This window comes from Cornus florida, unplaced genomic scaffold (genome assembly GCF_030987335.1).
Source record: "Cornus florida cultivar Cherokee Brave unplaced genomic scaffold, ASM3098733v1 CherokeeBrave_3.0.0_Hap2_Chr02, whole genome shotgun sequence".
Classification (NCBI taxonomy): domain Eukaryota; kingdom Viridiplantae; phylum Streptophyta; class Magnoliopsida; order Cornales; family Cornaceae; genus Cornus; species Cornus florida.
In genome coordinates, this window is record NW_026775572.1 from 9,488,512 (window position 1) to 9,510,713 (window position 22,202).

Sequence of the window (22,202 nt, forward strand, 5' to 3'; positions counted from 1 at the left end):
TTTATTCTTTTTCCTTCTTATTCTTCAAATTTCTTTTTATAATGACCCGGTCATTTTCATTCCTTTCTCTTTCCTCAAATTTTATGGATAAATTTTTTTTTCGTTGTCTATTCCTTTCTAAGTTCGGTTTCTCGTCAGATAATGTCGTCTTGAGTGCTCGAAAATGGTTTCTGAGACTCTTTCCTTTGGATTGACAACTTCCTTTGAGGACTGAGTTATTTCCACATTTTTGGTTTTTTCGACACTACTTACTTTTTGTCCATTTTTCCTATTTCGTCCTTTTTCCTGTTTTGTCTTTTCTCCATTTGTCACTTGTTTGGCATAACCTCACTATTCGTGCTCGGAGTTGACTTCCGACTTCATGTGCCTTCATCTTAAGTGATTTTCTCGAAATACGTATCTTCACTTTTGCAGAAAAGTACTCTGGTTGCTCCCGGTGTTCATAGGGGCATGGATGCATAATTTTTCAGAATCTTTTTCTTTTCTTGGGGTGTTTTTCGTAAATATCTTTTGGAGATATTTTATTTAAAAGGTTTTTAAGAAAATATTTTTGGAAGATATTTTCATCTTGGGCCAATTGTGCAGTTTTCACTTTTTGGAGGGGTCATTGTGCAATTAATGAAAGTTATTGCAAAAATACTTCGTCTAGAGCCTGGATCCTCGTACGGGATTCATTTTCACATTTCATCGAGTCGTGTACTCTTAGAATTTTCTTTTGGTCTTTTTCTCCAGTTTCAAGGTTTCTGGACCCGGTTGCCGCCGAACTTGTTCGAGGCATAACTCTCTGCTCGGGACTCAATTTTTGACGCAATTTCTTTTGTTGTTCATATTTACTCATTTTGAATTTTTTTTGTTCACAGAGTTTTGCCGTTTGAGCGCGTCTGCTCAAATTTCACTTTTTCAGACCCGGCGAGGCACTTTTAGGGTTTTCTTATAACTAGGGGGTTAAAAAATTAAAAATTCACTTTCTCATCTCATCAAGCACGACCAGCAGCTCCCATGGCTGCCCAAGGGGGGCTGCCACAATTCTGCTCTCAAGTAAACCTCCTTCCATTTGTTATAAAGTCATAGTGCCTTCACGTTTTGTACTTGTCTTAACGGTGCGCATCTTTCACCCTTATTAGAACCCGTTTCTGGCCAAATTTTGAGTTCGGGTTTGAGGTCAAGTTGGGATTTTGGTAGGTCCTCTTTGGAGTTTAATGTTCATGGCTTTGTCCCCGACAAAACCCCGAAGTATTGTCGGATTCGGAGCCATTTCACTTTGGTGGCTTTTGAGATTTTCATCTCAAATCGAGGTAGGGGGTGTCTTAGGGTTTTATTTAAGTTGTATTGATGATTTTATGAGCTTATACAACTTGTATGCATGCTTGGTATAAATCCTAGAATTTAATTTAATTATTTTCTTTGTATAGGATTTAATTCTCAAGGATGTGTATAACTTAGAATTAAATTATGGTATGCTAGAAAATTAAGCCTTGCTATGGTTGTTTACATATATTAAATTTGGGTCATTTGAAAAAGAAATGCAACATTTATTTAATATTTTTCTTCCGTGAAAGATTAATTATTATAGCCGTATCTTGCATGAAAATGACTTATGATAGGCTAGTAAATCAAGTATTGGCATGCTCTTTAACATACTTTAATTTGGGAGCATTTGGTTAAGTATGAAAATTTAGAGATTTTAATTAAAAAGAATTAATTAAAATCTATTTAATGGTCCATTGGTTTAATTAAGTTGTTAAATGGATTTTTGTAATGACTATGCTATGTTGTTTAACATATATTAATTAAGGACTATTTAGTTGAGATTTGAAACTTAGAGAAATTAATTATTTTATTTAATTAATTTTCGTTTATGTTGCATTAATGATATAATCATGTATTTGACATTGGTTATATGTTTAAACCATGATTTTGGACTTGTATTAGATCCATGAGTATCTGTTTTCAATATTGAAATATATTGCCATAGCGTGTAACGAATCGCACACTGAAGATTTGACATTTGTCATACCATAGTAGTTGTGGACTTAGTGCATGTATTGTATGAGTTTCCAATTTGGTTGTGCATGGTAGATAGTTGATTATCTTGTATATACATGTCGATATATACGTTGTTGCACAACTTGTTGATTTTGGAAACTTGAGGATGTCGTTGTTTGACTATGGCTAGGATGTGGTTTTAGTACGGGGGATTGTCCCTCTACAGTCTAGTGCGCACATAGGGAGGTTACCCATGGGCTAATAACCCTAAAGTAACCATGTTATTCGTCTGATCCGGCGTGACGTCCAAGTATCCACTTTGTTTGATTTCGTTTTTCATTTCAAGTTAATAACTAGATGATGTTATAACTTATTGTTCCTTATTTGTTTTCTCATTTTAAGTTTCAGGATGTTTACTTTGAGAAACCATGTTTTATGCGTTGTTTTGGAAGTTCCAATGTTGGTTAATGGAATCTATATTGTGATTTGTGTTTTGATGTTCAAATGTAGTTTAGGATTGATCCAATAGATTCACTTGGAACATAGACGTTAGGTGGCATGACCCACTTTAGTTGCTTTCGTGTTTTAGAATTCAAGTTGAGGACTTTGAGAATCTATACTAGTTGTTTTGTATAACATGCCCTTGTATTGTTTAACTTGCATGGATGATGTGAATTATGCTAGAAATGATCTAAAGTAACTTAGGATGCTCCCTGAGTCTCATTTTGACATAGACGTTAGGTGGCATGAGCCATTTAACATGTTTCACCTTGAGGTGATAATTTTGTAAAATGCTAGATCGATGCATGCTCATCTCCTACGAGTAGCTTTATGTTACTTACCCATGTAGTGGGGACATTTTTCGGATACAGGGACTTTGATTTGGGATGCACACTAAGCCATGGAAGTTTCGTAAACTTGAAGTATCATTTTCATGAAAAAGTTGGCATGAAAGGTCATTTTTGTAGACTTGTGTATCAAAGGTCATTTTCATTTTTGACTAATGCCGGCAACAACTGATGCAACATAATGTGACCGTTTATTATATCATCATGCATTGAAAAATAAATGTAGTAATGTATGGATTTCAATTCTCCATGCAAACGTAATATTATGATAACAATTTCATTTAAATTAGTAGTCTTAAAAATGAAAAGATTTTATAATTCTTGCCATTGTAAATTTCAAGTAAATCTTGTTCTTTATAATCCATAAATATTTGAAAAGCAAATCAATTTACAAATCTAATTTAAGAGTGCAATTTGACTACCATATATCCTTTTATAAAAATTCAAGAGTTGTTGCACGCCTACTTCGATGAAGTCTACTTCGAGGGCAAGGAGCTGTTGAAGAGGATTAAGCCTTAAGATGTGGTTGCTTATAACGTTGACTAACAACTGGTGACCCAATTACAATAAGAGGAGATACAATGTGAAGCGGTTTATTTATTTATTTTTTTTATAAAACCCAATTTAACATTTAATTTTTTTTTTTTTTTTTTAAAAAAAAATGTGCCAAAGAAGTGCTTTCAACTACTTAAAAATTGGGTTTAATTGAGAATGAGAACATTTAAATTTCAAACAGTTACAAATAAAAATTTCAATTTATAATTAGTACTTAAAATTCAGTTCATAAAATTTTGAATATTTAAATTTTAATTCTATCAAACAATAAGCTTTCCGGGTTATACAAGAAAATGTAGTTAAAAGAAATTGTTACATATGATCTCAATTTATTGATTATTTTGAATTAAAATTCTAGGTTTGGGTTTTTAAATATATATATATATATATATATATCATCATTTAGTAATAGAATAGTGACTAAAAGTAATATATCAATCAGGATATAATTTGAGAACTAAAGGTGGAAACAATGTTACATAGATTTGTTACATTACCACTGATGCAACCTTACATTTGCGCATAGTTGAACCATAACAAACATTTTTACATAACCAGACCCTTGACTCAGACATATTACAGATTACAGAATTGGTAGTTCAGCGATTTATCCCAAGTGGACATTCACAAAACTATATTATTAGGATGAAATTTTCTAATGATATTTGGAATATTAGGTGAATTAATAAAAATGATCTTTTACTTACTCATGTTGGAATTAAGGATGACTATCTACGGATTTTTCTTCTTTCTTCTTTTTATTGGGTGTTAGTGGGAAGTTTGATGATGAATGTAAATAGCAGCAAACTCATACTTACATCTTATCTACAAATGGCAGAAATGATGGAACTTCTCCATTTTCAGAAATATGATCATAAATCCATTTCTTCAAAGCATGCTATAGCCTAAATTACAAACGAATTCTTAAAAAAATACTTCTCTGAAGTTTTAACATAAAGATGTAAGTCAATAAAGTTAAAAAGAAAAAGGTGATCATAATTTAAATATTATATATATTTTTTAAAATAAAAAATATTAAAAAAAAATATTATAATTCAGGTTCAGATTAACTCGGATTACTAACTTTTCAACTCAAATTCAATTGTAATTAAGTTTGGATTCAAAATTTTGGACCCAAATCCAACCTTAATTGTAAAAATAGTTCGTCTGAACTTGGAATGAGTCCAATTCAAATTATGCAAGTACCCTCGAGATCAAAATAAAGTTTCAAAAGTTTATAGTAAAAGACATTCAACTCGTTGGGCTGTGGCTTTTAACCACTTTTTTGGTTTCCCTAGTTGGGACTCACACACACTGTCTCCACTGATGTTCGAATCCCTGACCTCCCTTTAGAAAGTAGGAGCCTTGTACCGCTAGGCCACAGGCGTGTTGGTGCCAAAATTCCCTTGTTTATAGCATAAATTCCATCTTCAACCTTGGGAGGTAACCAACACTAACTAACTTTTGAATAATTTCTAAACTAAGCTACAACTTAAAACAAAAGTACAAACTCAAGTTTTGATGTAAAAATGCTAACCAAAATATTTTTTTTCCTAGATCGAAACCTGCAAACTAAATTATTTTTCATTTATTGTCAATCTTTCAATAAACCTGTTTAATAAATGGGTCAAGACTTGACACGATACGAAAAGACACATTTAAGTCATTTTTGATAAGAATACGACATATTTATTTTATACGTTTAGCTAAATGGGTCATTCTTGGCACAAACACGATATATTTATCTAACACGTTTAGTTAATCGTGCCATAATCGTATTTAGAGGGTCAAACACGAACATGATATGTTTAGTTAGCCGATCAAAATTCGAGGGTTGGGCTTTTAATTTTTTTTTTTTTTTCTTTTTCCCAAAATAAATACAATTCTCCTAATCTTCCATTATTTTTATTTATTTATCTTTTTGGTGTACTTAGTGAGTTGCTTTTCGCTTCGATCGATTTTGATAGTATGTTCCCTTAAGTTTGTCCAAGCTCTAAGACCTGCCGCTAATGCAATACAACAAAATCAAAAGAAATTTAAATTTGATGAGTAGGATTTAAAACGCTACAAAATTTTGGTTTTTTCAACAATTCTGGTGATTGTTCTTGGTTACATGCCTGGATTGGACGTTTTCGAATGGTTGAGTATCATTGTAAGTTTCTTCTTCGTTTAAGGTATTCAACATTTTTGGTATCTGAATCATTTTGAATGAATCAAAATTATTGATGGATTTCAGCAATACATAGTAATAATTGCTCTGTTTTAGCTTCTTTTTTTTCCCCTTATTTAGATTAGATTGTTCCAGATGGTGGGAGTGATTTCGGTGTCATTATTGTCAAGTCTTAAAGAGAGGGATGGAGATTCTAGAACACAAAGGAGAGAATAAAAGGAGTATTCTAGTGCGAAAATTATAGTCGTTGATTATAATGCTTCATATCCGTCCATTAAGGTGGCTGATGCCTATATAAAGGGTGAACTTTTAATTAAAGTGAGCACAAACCAATCCCAAAAATGTAATACACTAAACAAGTGTCTATGAAAATCATTGAGTGACTTTTCAAATTAAAAGTGAGATGAACCCCAAATTAAAGGAGCACAAAAGTAGTATTTATTTATTTTTATGCATTTATGTTGTGATCGATTCTAAAATATTTGACATTTTGTTGCAAAGAATATTTTAGAAGGGTATCGAATTTATGAAAAATTTCGAAGGAGTGATTGTGCCTATAAATAAGTGCAGATGTCATTTTGTAACCAACACGGTTTGAGGGTGAGAATAAAATAAATGAGTGGTGATACTTACACCAAACACTTATACTGAATTACTTAACCGAATAATTTTTAATTAGCTATACCAAATATAACTAAGTGGAGGGCTCCACTTCTTATATGTTACATAATTGAACAATTAAAAGAGTAAGTCTAGCAATTCAATTTTTATATATTGCATAAGTGAACCATTAAAAGAGTATGTCTAGCAATTTAATGCAACTATTCAGTGCAACAAATCATTTTCCAAAATAAATAAGAGCACAAGTCAATTATAACCAACACGAAATATTTGAGGGAGATAGGTCTCAAACTCATGGATTTGGAAACGTTGTGTGGAATCTTTGTAAACGGAATCCATTTAAGCTCTTTCATCACATAAACCAAAATTTGAAGAGTGCGGAAAAACTTAAGAGCCATAAAATGAACAAGAGAACAGTGCATTAATTTGTAGGTGGGTAATATTATAATCTGGTTTGTTTTCTACTCAAAGTACGACTTGATTGGCAAAGAATTCTCATATACCATCAAGTACTATTTTAGTACCCTTACTTTGTCGCTGACATAAAACATATATATAATCGATTATTAAAATAAACTAACATGCATTTGATCTTGATTTTTGATCTTTTTAGTTTTTTATTTTCTAATTCCTTTACCTTGCCCACAAATAACTCATATTAATGAGGGTCCAATTTGATTGCATGACCGGTGTTTTTTTCTGGTGAAAAAGTTGAAAGACTTCAAAAAATAAATAATAAAGTGACGAAAATCTAAATTTAATCAACTTTAAAGACTCTTTTTTTCTTCTGCTTTTTTCCTTCATAATTGCAATCTGCTTATGTTTTTAGAGTTATATTTCATTTTCTCATTGCATGTGAAAAGTGGCTATTAGATCCAAGGTATTTGGTAAGGAGATACTGAAAACATAGCCCAACTTTCTTCATCAGTTTGCACAATGGATAGAACTAAATCGTTGACATCCATAATCTTGAATATAACTAATTCACAATTGCTTTTATTCTTTTTCTTTGTTTCAAATTTCTCTAATAAGAGTAGTATTTATTTATTTTGATGTACGCACACATGGTGGCTTCTCGTTTCGATTTATTTTGGTGGTGAGTTCCCTCAAATTTGTCCATGTTCCAAGACCTTCCACTAATGCAATATAACAAAATCAAAAGAAATTTGAACACTACTACTCTATTTGATGAATAAGAATTAAAATACTAACTGAATCGGTTTTATCCAAAATCTGACATCCATAATTTTGCACAAAAAGATAAGAGTTAAACCAATTCATAATTGATTTTAATTTTTAATATATTCTCCTTTTTTCAAATTTGATGAGTTTTTTCTAGCTTCGATGGATTTGGCGAGTTCCCTTAAGTTTGTCCATGCTCTAAGACCTGCAGCTAATGCAATACAACAAAACCAAAAGAAATTTGAACACCACCACTCTATTTAACGAGTAAAACTTGGAACACTAAATAGAATCGCTTTTATCCACTTAAATATGTTTAATGTTTTAAGTGATAACGATTCCAACTAAAATATAAGGATAGATTAAACGCTTTCCATTAATGTTTTATGTCTTACAAAGGGACTCAAATGTTATTTTTCAAGAAATTTTGGAGAATCAAGACTTGTAGTAGCCCCAAAACAAGGGTACATATAACCTTGCCTAAAGGGAAATGAGAGACACTAAATGAGGCTTTCTTACCTGCTGGCCCATCAACCATTTTGCTTTTGGACCCTGACCTCTCTCCATGCTCTATCTTCGGTGATCAATAAATATGTGTACCAAAATTGGTTGAATACATTCATTATTGAATTCACACAAGAATACATTCATTATTGAATACATTCATTATCTTCGGTGATCAATAAATAAATGTACCAAAATCTTCTATACTTGAACATTTGTATAAATGAATACATTCATTATTGTTGATTTCATAAAAAAAAAACAGAGATTTATTACTGTAAGTGTTCCCTACAAAAATTATTGAATTCACACAAGAAATAAATGAATGAAAGCTTAACGTCATGGACATCCTTCAACAATATATCAACCTTTTCTTTCTCATGGAAATTAATTAACAAAACATGTATATAGTGTGCAGTGTATACTACTTTTGATAATTAGTCCCAATTCCCAAAACTGTTTCCTCCGCAATAACTTAGCTCTAGAGAAATTTGTCATTTGTCTTATCTCAATTTTCAATACAACTCATAACTCACATCACATTCGCTCACAAACAACATGAAATGCCCTCACATGGCAAAAATCAAGCAAGATACACTTAGAGCATGTTCATCTCAATTAGGGACACTTCGGACAAATTCTGAAAATGATTGAAACTTGAAGAAACAAAATCAAATCACATTTCACATTTCAGCTATCAAATCCCAATTTCCAATTTTGAAAACTACATAACACCTCTAAACATTTCAGCCCTTAGAATTTTCAGAAATTAAGCATCACAAATGATCCACATGAGCATATATGCATTGAAGATCAATCATGTCAAAAAGTTCCAAAAGAAACCATATACATGCATAGAACACGTATAGATATCAAAGATTGTGTCTCCTCTAATTTCAGAATTTATTTGCATGCTTAATGACATTCAAGTTCCTTTCCAAAATTATCCAACTCATCCAAGTATCCAATTGAAATACAACAGAATTTCAAATACAACTTATCCAAATTGAACATCACAACTCATGTGTTGAACAATCTCAAAACATCATTTTTGCAATTTCAGAATTTCAAAGTCTTAACACATGGATATGAACTTGTGTGAACATGCTTTCCATTAGAATAATCAAGAGTGCAACTTTAGAATATTTTTCAATGTCAAACTCTCAAGCATAAATATCAACTACAATGCCCAAACAATTCCCAAAGATTTTTAACACTCAACATCAAAGGATCATCATGGTCCTCCCTCAAAAATTTATTTCTGACTCAATCAAACGGCAACACTCTCAAAACCACTATTAGAAGATAAAGTCTCATTAGAAATTTGAACTAAACAGTTTAAATCGACAACAAGAATCAAATCCCAAAATTCAGAATTTTAGAATCCAAAGTTCAAGTAATACATGTATATATATATAAACTTCTCCAATGCCTCAGCCCATCACAATTTCAGAACACAAATCATATGTCATCACACATAGATACATATAAAAACTACCCAAACTTCACAGCCCATCACAGTCACATCTTCTCCACAATTTCAGAACACACATCATCTATATATATGATCACAGACAGCACAGCCACAGCCTAAAACAAAAATTCCCAAACTTCAAACCACATATATGCATATCCGGAATATATACCAACATCAAAACTGAAACAATCAAACCATATATATCACAGATTCTCAGAAATTAAAAACACATATATATCATCTCAGATTCACAGCCCCATCAATTTTTCTCAAAATACCAAATCACAATGTATATCATGAATATAGATCATCATAAAATTCAAACTCCTAATCTCAGTAATTTGAAAAATCAAAACCCTTATTCTCAGACTTTTTACACATGGATACTCACAAGTACACACATATATTTTGTTAGCATTTATGATACCACGATTTATGGTATCACTTACCATAATAGCAAAGATTTGACTATGCATATAATAGCATATATATGATACCACGATTTATGGTATGACTTACCAAAATAGCAGAGATTTGACTATGCCATAGAATATGCTTTAGAATAAGTTATGATTTGAGTTTGATAATTTAGTTTCCTTTATTGTAATATGAGCATGTGTTCATTTTATCTATAAATACTAGAGCTGTGAATGAGTAATTCATCTCATTCAAGCCTTTACGCAATTCTCTCTTTTCTCTTCTTTTTATATATTTTTACTTGGTATCAGAGCCAACACATTTCCACACCTTTCAGCAGCCTTGTTGCTTGTGCGACAGCTACCTTAGGCTGTTTGTGACATCTTGTGACGTTACCTACATATGTTTTTCTGTGTTACTGTTTTGTGATCAAAAACAGGTATTTTTAAGTTTTACAATTTCTTTTTCACTCTTCTAGGGTTGGATAAATTGCGATAGTTGGTTTCCAACACCTAGAAGGGCTTGAGTAAAAAAAATATAGTTTACAAAGAGATTCCGAATATTAAGAAGGAGGTTGTCTGGCTATATGTAAGCGGGTAGCGCTCCTTAAAAAAGGTATGTATTTGGATTTTTCGAGAATGGTCTGAGGAGACCCTTTGATTTATTAACAGAATTTGTGATATTTTTGGAGTTTTTTTTATTGTCTTGTGACAGATTATGGCAGATTTAGGATCCTCGACTGTTAATTCTCTTGGCTCACGTTCTATGGGTGGTGGTGCCATTTTCCCACCAACTCATCAGAAAATCCAAGACTTCAAATCACCACAGTGAAATTGGATGGTTCCAACTATTTGATTTGAGCACAGTCTGCCAAGATATTCATTGGTGGCAAAGGCAAGATTGGATATATTACTGGTTCTGAGAAAGAGCCAGCTGAGTCAAAGAAGGCATATCCACGGTGGTTTGCAGATAACGCTATGGTTAGAGCATCTCCAATGGTAAAATGCTAAATTGGATGCCAAATCTATATTTTGACAGGTGCTACAGTGTCAAAATGCTGCAATTTAGCAATTCTGCTCCAATGGTGCAAAATGCTATTTTTTGACACAACCACCATTCTTTTTCAACTACCATTCCTACCATTCATATTTGCATCAATAATATTAATATTAGGCACATTCCAAGTCAAGTTGTAGATATTAGAAGGAAACTAAAATTAAATCTAATTAAAAAGGAGCAAAAATCTAAAATATTAGGTCAAAAAAGGAACAAAAATAAAAAAAACAAATTTTTTATAATTTTTTTTTACCACTATTTGTGAATTAATTTTTTTATATAATTTTTTTTATTTATATATATGTGTGTGTGTGTGTGTGTGTGTGTGTGTGTGTGTATTTTATATATTTGATTATATAATTATTAAAAATATATATAGTTTTAAGGTAAATCATATCAGCCTCCCCAATCACCATTCCTACCATTCATATTTGCATCAATAATATTAATATTAGGCACATTCCAAGTCAAGTTCTAGATATTAGAAGGAAACTAAAATTAAATCTAATTAAAAAGGAGCAAAAATCTAAAATATTGGGTCAAAAAAGGAACAAAAATAAAAAAAAAACAAATTTTTTATAATTTTTTTTACCACTATTTGTGAATTAATTTTTTTATATAATTTTTTTTTCTTTATATATGTGTGTGTGTGTGTGTGTATTATATATTTGATTATATAATTATTAAAAATATATATATTTTTAGGGTAAATCATATCAGCCTCCCCAATCGCCTCTATCTGAGAACTTGCCCTTTCTCTCTCTCTCTCTTTCTCTCTCTGCAACTGCAAACTACAAAATCTACAAGAATCAGAAGCTCAAAACCCATATATTTCAGTTCATCTTACCACCCCATCCCACCAATAGGCTAAGAAGACCTGAGGAATCTACCACTGCAGGTGTCTTCATGGGAGCTCATGCCACAACCCAAATTCATCTGATCTCCGGTCGCTGCCGCCCTCTTCACCGGAGCTCATGCCATAACCCAGAACCACGGCGATGGTGAAGGGAGCCACGATTGGACCACTCAGAACCATGGCTGAGCAGCATCTTCGGTTGTTGCAGATGAGAGAGAAAGGGGATGTTGCAGATGAGAGGGATAGGGTTGTTGCAAATGAGAGAGAAAGGGTCGGCTGAGATGTGAAGAAACGGCGTCGTAGGCCATTAAACAGACTTGCTAAAAAATTTTGGTAGCTCTTACATTTGAGAGAAAAAATGAGATTTTCAAATTTTGAGAGGCCAAATGAAAGGCCATTGGAGAACCTGTTTTTCACTCATCTCTCAAATTATGAGTTTGAAAACCCAATATAGAAGACCATTGGAGTTGCTCTTATGTCTTGGCTAAGTCAATTCGCTGCAACCAAACATAGTTGTTGGCTATATGTTTATGAAGACTGCTAAGCAGATTTGGGATTCAGTTCAATGCACTTATTCTCAGAGGCAAAATAATGCACGAATTTTTCACCTGGGGCGAGATATCACCAGGATTTCTCAGGGTGACTTGACAGTTTCAGGTTACATCGCCAAGCTTCGTGCTATTTGGGAGGAGATGTCATATTATAATTCCTTCCACTCTTGGAAGATCCAAATGATGCAGTTTTATATGCAGGAATTGTGGAGAAGAATCAAGTGTTTCAGTTTCTTGCCGAGTTGAACGATGAGTTTGAGTATGCTCGTATTCATTTATTGGGTTTATCTTCATTCCCTACTCTTGAGGATGCATATTCCTATGTGTTGTCAGATAAGAGTCGCTGGACTCATCCATTAGGTGTTGCTTCTGTTGATCGTTCTGCTATGGCAGTTCGGATTCCCAACCTTTCAGGAACTTCACCATCCCAGTCAGTTCAGAGCACTACTACCGGTCCTCGTCTGGGACAACAACGTGGACGGTGTGACCATTGCGGAAAAATTGGTCACATCAAATCTCGTTGTTATGCTCTACATGGACGTCTACCGCAACAGAAACAACAGCCTCGATCCTCTACACATTCTGTTACACAACCAGTCTCGTTGTCAACTCCTGACAACCCTGCCTCTACATTTTCTGCCACAGTTATCTTGACTCAAGCTGATTTGGACAAGTTTAAGCAATTCTTCAACCAAATGGAGGCATCATCTCAGCCAACCTCCACTTATGCCCACTCGGGTACTATTGCGTCTGCACATAGCGTATCTACATCTTCAACACCATGGATCATTGATTCTAGTGCTTCAGACAATATGACTAGTATGTCCTCACTCTTCCAATCTTATAGTATCTACTCTGGCCAACGCAAGGTCCGCCTTGCGGATGGCTCTCCATCTTCCATTGCTGGGAAGGGTCACATATCAGTTACTCCTTTATTAATTGTCAAATACACTTCATGTTCCAAAGTTGACCTATGTTACCCGGACTCGGGTACGGGTGTCGGACTCGGGTACATGTCTAGAGGTCGGATCCATCTATCTATTAAATTATAAAACACGGGGACACGGAATAAAAGTGTCCAAAACTCGGACACAGATACTTGGACACGGCATAGAAAATAGTATATTGGAGTATTAAAGATATATATATAGGCAGTTAGGCATACAACCATACATGAATGCATGATACAGTATATTAGTAATTTAGTATGATATAAATTATATAATTATAACTTATAAGTACCTTATTGGTTTATCACTTTATTGTGATTCTGTGAATACCGAATACTGAATTCCCACACTTGCACTTGTACAGTTGCACTGCACCACAATACTTTAGTGACTTTAGCCTTCAATTACATATCAGTATATCACCACTGATCACACTTGCACAATCCGCACTTTGCAAGTTTGCACCTGAAATATTAAATTGAAATTCTACACACTAAATTGAAATTCTACACACATAAGCAATAAATATAATTCTACACACTAAATGTAATTTTTAATTTGTTAGTACATTACTGATGCATTAAGGGAGCAACAACTTAGCAGCACCAAGAAAAGAATGAGAAAATACGAAATACTTAAGATGTATGTTAACAACTTAGCAGCACCAACTTGGCAGTCCGGCCATTACTTTGAAACTTAAAATCAAAAAATACTTGAGGAATAAAAACCAGCAAATAGATTTGAGTATATACCTGTTCTTGTTCCCTATTTGTAGATGAGATTTTTGTTGAAGCTCAAAGTTTGACAAATAAAAACCAGCCAATTGATTTGAGTATAAACGTGTTTTTGTTCCCTATTTGAAGATGAGATTATTGTTGAAATCAAAAAATACTTAGAGGAATAAAAAACCAACCATTTGATTTGAGTATATACATGTTCTTCTTCCGTATTTGCAGATGAGATTATTGTTCAAGCTCAATGTTTATGTGACTTTCAGTAGATGAGAGAGATGTGGTGTCTGAGAAATAAGAGTTTGGTAGAGTATAATGAGTCTAACACTCCATTGTCTCCAATCTCCATGCACTCCACCAAACCCACGGGCCACAGCCACATATTCATTGGATTTCAACTTTTCAAACCCTTGTCTTGTATGCATTAAATGCAAAAGAAACTCCCGCCTCCAATATGTTATTTTTTGCAATATATAAAACCTTGTCAGTTGTACACTTGTACATAACTTGTATCATTGTATGCAAAAAAATCTTCTCAGCCTCCAATTTGATGATGTGACTACCCAAGGTTGTAATTAGTTGCTATGGAACTACTAGTTCGTATTGAATTACTAGTTCTTATGAAAGTGACTACATTCATGTAATTAACAACTTAAATTATAATTAATTACTAATTAAATTAAGCCTTATTTAATTACATAGTTATATAGGATCATTATATATATATATATATATATATATATATATATATATATAGCCTCCTTAATTCAATGTGTTTAATTATATAGTTATACAGGATCACTATACTAATAGTATAGCCTCCTTAATTCAATGTGTTTGATTATATAGATATAAATCATATAATTACATGTGTTAAATTATATAATTATATAGAATCACTATACTAGTATATATAGCCTCCATAATTCAATGCGTTTAATTATATAGTTATATATAGATCACTATATTAGTGTGAGATTTTTAATTACACGTGTTAAATTATATAGTTATATAGGTAATAGGATCACTATATTAGTGTAGCCTTCTTAATTTCATGTATTTAATTATAGGAAAATGATATTTCAACCGAAATATTTGACCGATTACTCTCTCATCTGTCATTTCAACCAGCTAAGCCATTTTCATCTCTCTCTCTCATCTCCTCTCTCCTTTCTTTCTTTTTCTCATTCTATTTCTTTCTCTAATATCTCTTTGAAAATTTTTTAAAGACTGTGAATGAACAATATAATCAAATAAATAAATACACATATTTACCTTCAAAAAAAAAAATTACACACATGATACAATATATATAGATATATATGAATATGATATATGATATGAAATTGCAACCATACTTTAAAAATCAAAAGGTAAGAAATATTGTTTAAAGAGACGAAACAAAGAGGGAGAGATTTGATAACTATCAGATACTTAGCCTAGAATTTGACAGGAAAGATAATCTGCGGATGCATATATTGTTTCCTCTTTTATTTTCTGTCCTTTTTTTAATTGTTAAAGTTGCTTACCTGGATTGCCATATATATTCTGCCAAAATTATCGGCCCATCTATCACTATCCTTAATTATATAGTCATATAAGATTACTATACTATTATAACCTCCTTAATTTTTTTATTTTTTTTCCAAAGCTTCCTTAATTCAATGTGTTTAATTAGGACAAATATAATTCATTGTGTTTAATTATGACAAATATAATTCAATGTGAATTATATAGTTAAATACTTAAATATAAGCCTTTTTTTTTTAGTTAAATACTTAATTTTATTCTAATATTTTTGTAAACAAAATAAATAATTTAATGTGTAATTATTTATATAATTATCTTACTAATAAATGGGTATGTGAGATTTAAATAGAAAAGAAACTTAAGTAATATAAATTTAAATTTTTTTGTAGGATATTTATACCCTTAAACATGATTAATGAGTAATAAGAAAATTATATAATTTTCTTAGCAATAAGTGAGTGTGTAAGATACGAGCTTTAAATATGAGATAAAAAGTTAATTAATTTAAATATAATGTATATAATATTTTTTAGAATATTTATAAACCTCAAACATGATTAGTAATTAATGTGAAATTAGTTTACTTTCAATATTTTTTATATGAAAGTTATATAATAAATGCATAAGTATTTATTTACCCTTTTTAATGAATTTATGAGATTTAATTATGGGAAAAAACTTTTATTATTTTAGACAATATTATTTTTAGATTTCCTATATTAGTCATCCATTTTGAAAAGTCAAAGCAAATAAGTTTAATTCTTGTCCTTTATATCTAAAATCTTCATTTACTAAAATTATTTCTTATTTCCTTTTATTTTTTTCCCTTCTTTTACTCTTCAAATTCCTATAATTTCCTTTTTTCTTAAAAAAAAAAAAAAGGGTTACATTTCTATTTCCCTTTCGTCAATTAAATCATAATTTGTTCTTTTAATTATTGTCCTTTATATCTAAAATCTTCATTTACTAAAATTATTTCTTATTTCCTTTTTTTTTTTTTTTCCCCATTCTTTTATTCTTCAAATTCCTATAATTTCCTTTTTTCTTAAAAAAAAAAGGTTACATTCCTATTTCCCTTTGGTCAATTAAATCATAATTTGATCTTTTAATTATTGTCCTTTATATCTAAAATCTTCATTTACTAAAATTATTTCTTATTTCATTTTTTTTTTTTTCCCTTCTTTTACTCTTCAAATTCCTATAATTTCCTTTTTTTCTTAAAAAAAAAGTTACATTCCTATTTCCCTTTCGTCAATTAAATCATAATTTGATCTTTTACTTATGGTCCTTTATATCTAAAATCTTCATTTACAAAAATTATTTCTTATTTCCTTTTTTTATTTTTTTTCTCCTTCTTTTACTCTTCAAATTCCTACAATTTCCTTTTTTCTTAAAAAAAAAAAGTTACATTCCTATTTCCCTTTAGTCAAATTAAATCATAAATCTTTTCATTTGAAGACCATCAATTCCACGGTGTTATCATAAGTGAATGAGAGAGATGAGTTTGCTACTATTTACATTCATCATCAAACTTCCCACCAACACCCAATAAAAAGAAGAAAGAAGAAAATTCCGTAGATGGTCATCCTTAATTCCAACATGAGTGAGTAATCATTTTTATTAATTCACATAATATTCCAAATATCATCAACAATATGCAAATATAAGGTTTCATCACGGGTAATGTAACAAGTCTATGTAACATTGTTTCCACCTTTAATTCTCAAATTATATCCTGATTGATAGACAACTTTTAGTCAATATTCTATTACTAAATGATGAAAAATCTATATAAATGATGAAAAATATATAGATATATATATATATATATATATATATATATATATTTAAAAAACACAAACCAAGAATTTTGATTCAAAATAATCAATAAATTGAGATCACATGTAGCAATTTCTTTTAACTACATTTTTCTTGTATAACCCGGAAAGCTTATTGTTTGATAGAATTAAAATTTAAATATTCAAAATTTTATGAACTGAATTTTAAATACTAATTATAAATTGAAATTTTTATTTGTAACTGTTTGAAATTCAAATGTTCTCATTCTCAATTAAATCTAATTTTTAAGTAGTTGAAAGCACTTCATTAGCACATTTTTTAAAAAATAAAATAAAATTAAATGTTAAATTGGGTTTTATAAAAATAAATAAATAAATAAATATCTCCTCTTATTGTAACTGGGTTACCAGTTGTTAGTCAGCTATCAAATCCCAATTTCCAATTTTGAAAACTATATAACACCTCTAAACATTTCAGCCATTAGAATTTTCAGAAGTTAAGCATCACAAATGATCCGCATACATGACCATATATGCATTGAAGATCAATCATGTCAAAAAGTTCCAAAAGAAACCATATACATGCATAGAACACGTATAGATATCAAAGATTGTGTCTCCTCTAATTTCAGAATTTATTTGCATGCTTAATGACATTCAAGTTCCTTTCCAAAATTATCCAACTCATCCAATTGAAATACAACTTATCCAAATTGAACATCACGACTCATGTGTTGAACAAACTCGAAACATCATTTTTGCAATTTCAGAATTTCAAAGTCTTAACACTTGGATATGAACCTGTGTGAACATACTTTCCATTAGAATAATCAAGAGTGCAACTTTAGAATATTTTTCAATGTCAAACTCTCAAGCATAAATATCAACTACAATGCCCAAACAATTCCCAAAGATTTTTAACACTCAACATCAAAGGATCATCATGGTCCTCCCTCAAAAATTTATTTCTCGACTCAATCAAACGGCAACACTCTCAAAACCACTTTTAGAAGATAAAGTCTCATTAGAAATTTGAACTAAACGGTTTAAATCGACAACAAGAATCAAATTCCAAAATTCAGAATTTTAGAATCCAAAGTTCAAGTCATACACGTATATATATATAAACTTCTCCAATGCCTCAGCCCATCACAATTTCAGAACACAAAACATATGTCATCACACATAGATATATATCAAAACTACCCAAACTTCACAGCCCATCACAGTCGCAACTTCTCCACAATTTCAGAACACACATCATCTATATATATGATCACAGACATCACAGCCACAACTTTAAACAAAAATTCCCAAACTTCAAACCACATATATGCATATCCCGAACATATACCAACATCAAAACTGAAACAATCAAACCATATACATCACAGATTCTCAGAAATTAAAAACACATATATATCATCTCAGATTCACAGCCCCGTCAATTTTTCTCAAAATACCAAATCACAATGTATATCATGAATATAGATCATCATAAAATTCAAACTCCTAATCTCAGTAATCTGAAAAATCAAAACCCTTATTCTCAGACTTTTTACACATGGATACTCACAAGTACACACATATATTTAGATAAAAAGAGAGAAGAGGAGGGGATAAGGATGCTTACCCGAGTGAGAATATCAGAGAAAGATGAGAGAGGGATTGTGACCAGCGACGGCTTGAGAAATGGCCGGAGAAAACGCAGCGACGGCCTGAAAATTGGCCCACGATGGAGAAGATTGCCGGAGATACGGCCCAAGATGAGAACGACAGCGGGAGGATTGGCCGATGAGAGATAGTGTCAATACAACAAAATAAAAATAAAAATTTAACAAGAACATCGATTCCCCTTTAAAGCATAAGAATAGATTAAACGTTTACCATTAACGTTTTATGTCTAACAAATCGACCTCTCTCAATGAATCTTCTATACTTGAACATTTGTATAAATGAATACATTCATTATGCTTGATTTCATAAAAAAAGCAGAGATTTATTACTGTAAGTGTTCCCAACAAAAATTATTCAATTCACACAAGAAATAAATGAATGAAAGCTTAAAGTCATGGACATCCTTCAACAATATATCAACCTTTTCTTTCTCATGGAAATTAATTAACAAAACATGTATATAGTGTGCAGTGTATACTACTTTTGATAATTAGTCCCAATTCCCAAAACTGTTTCCTCCGCAATAACTTAGCTCTAGAGAGATTTGTCATTTGTCTTATCTCAATTTTCAATACAACTCATAACTCACATCACATTCGCTCACAAACAACACGAAATGCCCTCACATGGCAAAAATCAAGCAAGATGCACTTAGAGCATGTTCATCTCAATTAGGGACACTTTGGACAAATTCTGAAAATGATTGAAACTTGAAGAAACAAAATCAAATCACATTTCACATTTCAGCTATCAAATCCCAATTTCCAATTTTGAAAACTATATAACACCTCTAAACATTTCAGCCCTTAGAATTTTCAGAAATTAAGCATCACAAATGATCCGCAAACATTAGCATATATGCATTGAAGATCAATCATGTCAAAAAGTTCCAAGAGAAACCATATACATGCATAGAACACATATAGATATCAAAGATTGTGTCTCCACTAATTTCAGAATTTATTTGCACGCTTAATGACATTCAAGTTCCTTTCCAAAATTATCCAACTCATCCCAATTATCCAATTGAAATACAACAGAATTTCAAATACAACTTATCCAAATTGAACATCACAACTCAGCTATTGAACAATTTCAAAACATCAATTATGAAATTTCAGAATTTCAAAGTCTTAACACATGGATATGAACTTGTGTGAACATGCTTTCCATTAGAATAATCAAGAGTGCAACTTCAGAATATTTTTCAATGTCAAACTCTCAAGCATAAATATCAACTACAATGCCCAAACAATTCCCAAAGATTTTTAACACTCAACATCAAACGATCGTCAGGGTCTTCCCTCAAAAATTTATTTCTCGACTCAATCAAACGGCAACACTCTCAAAACCATTTTTAGAAGATAAAGTCTCATTAGAAATTTGAACTAAACAGTTTAAATCGATAACAAGAATCAAATTCCAAAATTCAGAATTTTAGAATCCAAAGTTCAAGTCACACACGTGTATATATATATAAACTTCTCCAATGCCTCAGCCCATCACAATTTCAGATCACAAATCATATACGTCATCGATATATATCTAAACTACCCAAACTTCACAGCCCATCACAGTCACAACTTCTCCACTATTTCAGAACACACATCATCTATATATATGATCACAGACATCGCAGCCACAGCCTAAAACAAAAATTCCCAAACTTCAAACCACATATATGCATATCCCGAATATATACCAACATCAAAACTGAAACAATCAAACCATGTATATCACAGATTCTCAGAAATTAAAAACACAAATATATCATCTCAGATTCACAGCCCCTTCAATTTTTCTCAAAATACCAAATCACAATGTATATCATGAATCTAGATCATCCTCAAATTCAAACTACTAATCTCAGTAATTTCAAAAATCAAAACACTTATTCTCAGACTTTTTACACAAGGATACTCACAAGTACACACATATATTTAGATAAAAAGAGGAAGAGGAAGGGATAAGGATGCTTACCCGAGTGAGAATATCAGAGAAAGATGGAGAGAGGGATTGTGACCAGCGACGGCTTGAGAAATGGCCGGAGAAAACGCAGCGACGGCCTGAAAATTGGCCCGCGATGGAGAAGATTGCCGGAGATACGGCCTGAGATGAGAACGACGGTCGGAGGAATGGCCAATGAGAATCCGAGAGATAGAGAACTTAGGCCAGAGAATCGCCGAAGACAATGCAGAGACGGCCTGAGAAATGGCCGGAGAAGACGCAGCGGCGGCTTGACCAGAGAGAAGGGGTGTTGGTGGCTTGTGGTTTCGGGTGAAGTGTGGTGGATGAGAGATGGGGAGATGGAATGGAGGTAGAGTGGTGGCTTCGGTGGAGGGATGAGGTGGTGTGGAGAGATGGAGGATTAGAGAGATGATGAGAAGTTAGGGTTTGGCGGAGAGAGAGAGAAGATGGATAGACGGAGGCACGAGAGAGAAGATATGTAACGCGGAGGGAAGAGCGAGCATGTATAAAGATAATTTATTTTATGAATCTCAACAACTTTTTTCACATTGACAATTGAGTGTTGGACTTGTATTTTTGCGGACACCGAATTATTGAATTTGAAATTAAAAAAAATTTAGCTAAGTTACAATTAATTTTGTGAAAACAGTTTAAGAAAAATAACTTAATTTTAAAGAATAGTGAATTTTTTGAAATTAATCTGTTCTTGGAGAACTAAACCGAACAAGTCTGAAGTTATAAATGCATTGGACCAATGTCCAATCTGTCTATCTGAAGATAAGGAACAAAACCCATTGAAACCCAAGTTACACATTATTGGAATTGGTTTGGACTTAAGATGTTGTTGGGTTCAATTTGAAATGGCCCAAGCTTGAATAACAAAAGTAGTGGATTTGGGTTCCATTGACCACCTAAATGCCGACTTTATCCATTGCAACTTTTTTCATATGAAAACCAAGGCGGTGTTTGGGGGAGTTTCTAAACCTAAACATTAAGGTGGTGTTGGGTGTTTGGGTCAGTGTGATGCTATTTTGATAATTTATTTATTTGTTATTTTTAAGGCAGCTCATTTTAACATTTAATTTTAAAAAATAAAAAATATGACAATGAAGTGCTTTCAGTGGCAAGATTGTGAATACTACTAAAAAAAATAAAAAAATAAAAAGGTTTAATTCAGAAATAGAATGTTTAAATTTCAAACAGTTGCAAATAAAAAATTTAATTTATAATTAGTTTTTAAAATTCAATTCACAAAATTTTGAGTATTTAAATTTTAATTCTATCAAGCAATAAGCTTTCCGGGTTTGTACAAGAAAAATGTAGT

General features: G+C 31.8%; 1 long non-coding RNA gene across 1 annotated transcript; it reads right to left on the reverse strand.

The window, feature by feature from the left end:
* Positions 1-8,023: 8,023 nt before the first annotated feature.
* On the reverse strand, positions 8,024-21,388 carry LOC132293537 (uncharacterized). The gene is made up of 4 exons (XR_009477856.1): positions 20,891-21,388; positions 18,867-18,951; positions 13,466-13,638; positions 8,024-9,456 (listed from the first exon to the last, which is right to left on the reverse strand). It is a non-coding gene; the product is annotated as an uncharacterized LOC132293537 (long non-coding RNA).
* Between the last annotated feature and the right edge of the window lie 814 nt (positions 21,389-22,202).